The following is a 5,752-nucleotide window of genomic DNA, read 5'->3' on the forward strand; positions in this document are numbered from 1 at the left end:
AATCGTGCAAAAATTGCGACCACGACTAAAAAGTGGTCTCTAAAATCAGCATAATTATAGGGTAATCAAATCCAAAAACTTCTAAACACAAGATTAAAACTGCAGTGGTCTCAAATGTGGAACTTTTCTTATGTTTTAATAGAAAATGTCATTTTGATTTGACTGAATCATCAATAAGGAAGCTTACAAAACCCAAGGACTAAACTACAGTGGCTATGGTCAGAAGGAATGAACACGGTCATCACTGGTAATACAGGATCTAAAGCAAAGGCTGGCTCCTTTCCCTTTAATTCGTCACTAGATATAATTGAATATGTCCTACAATCGATGTCAGAGACACATCTGTTATGTATCAACAAAGCTCTTTTGGGTCAGGGTGCTAGATCGACAACCCTATGGGTAGGGGCTCCTTTGAGCCCCTAGGGGTTGGAAGCCCTGCTGATTGCCGCATGAGAGAGGCCTTACGTCACTGCTCTAAAGTATGACGTAGTTATATGCCTGGATGACTGAGGTATAAAGATCGATATTTCCATGTTGCGTACCATACCGGGGGCGAGCTACTAGATGAAGCACTAGTTAAAACAGTTTTGTCCACGCTACCAGATTTACACAAAAAAAAAAAAAAAAAAAAAAAAAAAAAAAAAAACTGTATATATACATAAATAATATATATTATAGTCATGATGTACTTATGGTCACGATGTGATGTCATCATGACCATATTTAGGCATGCCCACATATCAAATAAAATTTGATAGTCTATATAGGGCTTAAGAAAATTGGTTTCTGGTGCAGACCGTGCCTTCTTTTGTATTTTAATTTCATATTGAATTTTGAATTATATATATAAACTAAAAAACACTACAGCGATAATTGACTGGTTTAATTGCCGCTTTTCATCCTGCACCGTGCTAACATGAGGACTACTAAGTCTACTAAGACGAAGGCAATTTGTTGAATTGCCTTGCCAACCCCGACTGCTGTGTGACAACAACCTCTAAGGTGTTTGCATGAGATGGGATTGAGCAGATAACAACTTGTGAGGAGTGCTGAAGCAACTTTTCTAATAAAATTTACAAAACAAGGAAACCATTGGCGTGTCTACGGGGAGTGGGGGTTGGGCTTGTGATTACATTTAATCTATATTTTCTTAGGCCTGAGATAAATATAGGCCCTATGCAACATGGGTGACAGAAAAACAAACATCTTTTAACATGAAGATAGATCGGATGATTGGTTAATTAATTTAATAAGCGATTTATTGGTTGATTCTAAAACGCCAGTGGCATATCTAAGGAGTCTTAAAATGTATGGGCGGCCTTTAGGACCAAAATAGACAAACATCGGCGTACGAACAATCCCACTCTCACACAGTAAGGACAATAAAAATTGCCGTAAGGACAACAAACTGCCGTAAGGACAATACAAATTGCCGTAAAGACAATACAAAAATTCTCGTAAGGACAAAACAATCACTCGCCGTACAGACAAGACACAATTCGCCGTAAAGACAAGACAAACACTCGTAAGGGCAAGACAATCACTCGCCGTACAGAAGACAATTCGCCGCAGACAAGACAATTCGCCGTAAGGAAAAGGTAATTTATAACGTTGAGGGCAGCATATTTTAAGAGGCGACAAGGTTATTTTTTAGCACCGCGGAACTTTTCATTTATTTAACATGTACATTAAACTCCGCCCATACGACCGAGCATCTTTCGCAACTAGGCCTACTGCAGCCTAAACTAAACATTAACGAAAGGGTTGGTAGCTTGCAGTAATGTAATTGTCTTTTTATATCTTTTACTAGCCTAGCCTAGGCCTCCTAAGTGTTTTTGTTCATGTTCATTTTGTAGCCTAATACACTACTATAGCTATCAATACTTTAATTTTGTTTTTGTTTGTTTATTTATCAAACCCTAATCACTTTTCATCACCACTTTGATCACAGCTTAGACTAGAGTAATTAAGTGGAAGTTACATAAGCTATGTGATAATCGACCCTTAACTCTAAGCCTATCACAATAATATTGATTATTTTGTATAATATATCTCTAATTGTATCAGCCACAATTTGTCCTTTTTATAGTTTTGTAAGCTGAAGAAGACCAGAGGACTGGTAGAAATAAACTAGTGTTCTATAGACCACATGGCTCGTTGCTTTAATTTCTTGTTTCAACGCCTTTTATATAATTTAAAGAACACACATGAATTTATGATATATATATAATATATATATACATACATACATACATATATATATATATATATATATATATATATAATTCGAGTTCAATTCAATTCATATTCAATTTAAAATACTTTAGGCCTATTACTTAATTATCCAACAGGAAATCATTTGACCATGGCATGTGGGCCTAGGCTATAGCAACAAATACAAAACAGAGTACAATGAAACAAATATGGGTGGACCACTGACAATCGTCAGTGGGTGGTCTTCTTAACAAAAAAGACAAACATAGTCAAGCCACACAGCAGGCCACCGACTATAGAGTAGACCTGGCTTCATGGGTAGTAGCAGGCCCTAGGCCTAGCCTCAAAATACAACTAGGCTAGGCCTAGGGCCAGGCCAACATGAATAATTATAATATGTGTTATTAGTTATAGTAATATTAATAATAATTGTAAAGATATAAAAGACAATATATTACTGCAAGCTACCAATTTTTTGTTAATTTTCTAAGCAGCAGTAGGTCTAGTTCAGTGATGGCGCCATGAACTAAAGGCCCCGACAGGTGGGGGGGGGGGCTAGTGGAGCGAATCGGGCCATGGGGCCGCCTAGGGCCCCGGCGGGGATCCAGGGAAGCCACGGATATTTGACGAATTATGGCCAATTTTAATTACTTATTTTGATAGGCATCCAGTTACTATATGACTTCATGTAGGCTATATGTTTTCTAATGTCGAAATCAGCTTCCAAAACCAAAATATTTTGAATAAAACAAGAAACAAAGCGTATGCAATGTAACCATCTAATTTATTTTTAAATCCTCATTCTTGAAAGTGAAATTTTACATTTTGAAAATTTTGCATGAAATCTGTCAACCACACTGTCATGGTCGAAGTTGCTTCACCAATACGATGTATTTCAAGCATCATGAGGCTATCCCAACGAGCATTTGTCATAACAGAACACAAATTACTTTTAATTAGTCTCATTGAACTATTATTATTATTATTATTATTATTATTATGCCTATTATTAATATTTTAATAATAATAATAAATAATAATAAAATTAATAATAATAATAATAATAATAATGTAGTTTTATATAACGCACATATCCATCTAATGTAAGATGCTCAAGGCGCTTGATATGTGGACTAGGAATTCGATCAATGACTTTCTTCGCCCCTAAGGGTCCCTTCGTGTCTGTGCTACCCGGTAACCCGGTACCCGCAACTCTCGCCGTCAACCACAGAGGCTGTCTGTCCAGTACACCGGGGTATTCTCCTACTCGTCTCGAAGGATGTACTGGTTTTTTTTTATAGTGCATACGAGCCATTGTATACACTGGGCCTACGGTTTATAGACCTTATCCGAGAAGACTTGTTCTACCACCAGAACCGTAGGCGAGCGTGCCGTTCGAACCAGCGCCGATATTATGGCTATAATAACATAAATAGTTTAATGAAAACAATGTGGTGACTAAACGAACATTACATGTAAATATATATTTTTTTTAATTTGCTTATTCCCCGACAAAATGTACTCGCCTTCTACCCGTCGGGGAAGCATAGCCCCCTCCCCCGTCAGGGTGGCTAAAGGCCCCCAGCCCCTTTGGCGCCACCACTTGTCTAGTTGCGAAAGAGATGCTCGGGCCGTCAGAAAAGTTGTATGTTTCTTTGCTAAAAATAACCTTGTCGCCTCTTAAAATATGCTGCCCTCAACGTTATAAATTGTCTTGTCATTAAGGCGAATTGTCTTGTCTGTACGGCGAGTGATAGTCTTGTCCTTACGAGTGTTTGTCTTGTCTTTTCGGCGAATTGTGTCTTGTCTGTACGGCGAGTGATTGTTTTGTCCTTACGAGAATTTGTATTGTCCTTACGGCAATTTTTATTGTCCTTACTGCGTGAGAGTGGGATTGTTCGTACGCCAATGTTTGTCTATTTTGGCCCTAATGGCCGCCCATAGACGTGGGTTTCTTGGGCACGCGCGTATTCCTGGGGTCTGATTGAGGCACTCGATGATGACATGAGGGGACGCTGGTACGCAAAATAAGGTGATCGTGCACCCCACCCCCTCCACTGAAACACACGAAACAAAACAAAAAAAACAAAAACAAAAACCCATGACCAAGCCCACTTCAGTTGGCCACACCTCTTCGGACCAAAAGGGGATCATCTTTTTATCTTATGGTATACGCGCTGAAATGTCTCAAAGTAGCTCAATATGGCATAAAATCGACCAGTTTTTTAGGCACACTGTACATGGGGCCTAACATTATTATCTTCTCCATCATCATCATTAGTATGTTGGAGACGTGTGTAATTTACGTGCTGTATTCAAGGTCATAATTATTATTAAAGAGTAAACCAAACAACCCTGTCAATTACTGCAACATCCACTCATTAGCCTGGTTGATTAAGTATCATTATATATATATGTTCATTACTTAAAATATTTATTACATTTGGTTAGAAAACATGATTTATGCTCGTCTAATTGATGGTTGTGCGATTATGTAAATACGGTTACAAATGTAAACCTAAGGATATATATCTACGTTTCCATGTTTGCTTCATAATTATCTTTATCCGGTGTCTTTCAGTTCTTTCCGTTTCGTTGGTTTACACAATGTGTTAAGCGGAATAGATATAGCTGATGGCCATGGCACGGGCGATGAGCGAACTCAACTCGGGGAGTGAAATTACCTTAAGTTATGCTTAAGGATAATGATGTTTGTTCGTCATTATCGTAATTAAAAAACGATCCTTTTCTCTTCATTCTAAACGTCATCAAGGCATCACCTAGATAACAATTTTGTTATTTTGTTGGTTTTGCACCATGCACAAGATCTAGAGAAACCTTGGGTATAGCAACCTGCCTATAGGACTTGTCAACTGTTCAAATCGCATGGTTACGGACGTACACATTGTTCAACTCAATGAATCCACTAATGCTACGGGCCCGTAATCAAAAATTCGTGTCTAAGAACATGTCATACAGAGCTGTTCTGTGAGCGGATAATGAGAAACGCTCTGATATGCGACGGGACCGTAATCACAAATTCGCAGTCATCTATGCAATTTATCTTATTACTATGGTAACATACTATCGGAGATGATGCTGAAGTCACGTAAGATGAATTATACTGATGACGTATTCAAAGAGTGTATGTTTTTTGTGCCGCAGATTTCACTCAGTCGGAGAGTGGGAACAGATTTCAGCGGGACAGTTTTTCGCTATGTGCACTTTCGCTAGGAATCTACATACATCGGAAAAGAAATTGAGATCATAAAATAAGTATATGCTAAACCAATTACTATGTTCTAGGCCTATAAGGTAAGTAAACAACGACGGTATTATCTCTGTATGTAATTTTTAAATAAAGTGTAAATATACTGTATATATTCAAATTTTACTTCATATATATATATATATATATATATATATATGTATTATGTATATATATATATAATAGTCAACTGTCAAATGTACATATTAGATCAATCATATATAACATATATAAGTATATATATATTCTAATAAAGATATACCGGTATGC

General features: G+C 37.4%; 1 protein-coding gene across 1 annotated transcript in view; it reads left to right on the forward strand.

The window, feature by feature from the left end:
• Positions 1–4,855: 4,855 nt before the first annotated feature.
• Positions 4,856–5,752, forward strand: part of LOC117105908 (cyclic nucleotide-gated cation channel alpha-3-like) — a 20,239-nt gene continuing 19,342 nt past the window's right edge. Inside the window, exon 1 of the mRNA XM_033247212.1 lies at positions 4,856–5,529. The gene's annotated coding sequence lies outside the window, so the exon portion shown is untranslated. The remainder of the gene's footprint in view (positions 5,530–5,752) is intronic.

This window comes from Anneissia japonica, unplaced genomic scaffold (genome assembly GCF_011630105.1).
Source record: "Anneissia japonica isolate Jap-2015-1 unplaced genomic scaffold, ASM1163010v1 scaffold288084_len154654_cov141, whole genome shotgun sequence".
NCBI classification, from domain to species: Eukaryota; Metazoa; Echinodermata; class Crinoidea; order Comatulida; family Comatulidae; genus Anneissia; species Anneissia japonica.